The sequence below is a fragment of the Pelobates fuscus genome, chromosome 8, assembly GCF_036172605.1.
Source record: "Pelobates fuscus isolate aPelFus1 chromosome 8, aPelFus1.pri, whole genome shotgun sequence".
NCBI lineage: Eukaryota > Metazoa > Chordata > Amphibia > Anura > Pelobatidae > Pelobates > Pelobates fuscus.
In genome coordinates, this window is record NC_086324.1 from 148701988 (window position 1) to 148702287 (window position 300).

A 300-nucleotide genomic window follows, 5' to 3' on the forward strand; every position below is an offset into this window, starting at 1 on the left:
CTCCCTGGGATACACACTGCCACTGGGGAGGAAGGACGACACCTTCAGCTCCCTGGGATACAATCTGCCGCTGGGGAGGAAGGACGGCACCTTCAGCTCCCTGTAATACACACTGCCGCTGGGGAGGAAGGGCGGCACCTTCAGCTCCCTGAGACACACACTGCCGCTGGGGAGGAAGGACGACACCTTCAGCTCCCTGGGACACACACTGCCGCTGGGGAGGAAGGATGACACCTTCAGCTCCCTGGGATACAATCTGCCGCTGGGGAGGAAGGACGGCACCTTCAGCTCCCTGAGACA